At 69.3% G+C, this 476-nt stretch overlaps 1 protein-coding gene across 4 annotated transcripts in view; it reads right to left on the bottom strand.

The window, feature by feature from the left end:
* GCNA (germ cell nuclear acidic peptidase) overlaps positions 1-476 on the bottom strand; it is a 29,036-nt gene that overhangs the window by 22,110 nt on the left and 6,450 nt on the right. The gene's annotated exons all lie outside the window — the stretch shown is intronic.

Consider the following 476-nt stretch of genomic DNA (forward strand, 5'->3'; position numbering starts at 1 on the left):
CAGCTTCGAGGGCCGTCCCGCCCCGCTCGCACCTCCGGCCCGGGGCCGCCTACCTTCTCCAGCCGTCCGCGGTGTGGCCGTCGGCCACTCATGTCTCGCCGCAGCCGGAGGGCACGCGAGATCCGGAGCGACTGAGGACGGCCTGCGGGCACGGCGGCTTTTTATAGTGCCGGGGTGCGCCGGCGGCAGGAACTGACGTGTCGCCGCCCCAGGTGCCCACGTTATCAGAGGGCGCCCCGTGCCCACCTATCACAGCCGGTCTCCGGGCAAATTTATAAGTTGCAAATCGAATTCAAATTTGGCGCCTGGAACCCTGCCTGCCACTCTGGGGACTCCCGTCGATCTGTCCCAACCGCCGCCGCGTTTCCGGCCGCGCTCCGAGCCGCCGTGTGGCGCCGAACGAACGGTGCCAGTCGGCACCGCCGAACGAACGGTGCCAGTCGGCACCGCCGAACGAACGGTGCCAGTCGGCACCG

Source organism: Pteropus vampyrus, unplaced genomic scaffold (genome assembly GCF_000151845.1).
Source record: "Pteropus vampyrus isolate Shadow unplaced genomic scaffold, Pvam_2.0 Scaffold191, whole genome shotgun sequence".
NCBI lineage: Eukaryota > Metazoa > Chordata > Mammalia > Chiroptera > Pteropodidae > Pteropus > Pteropus vampyrus.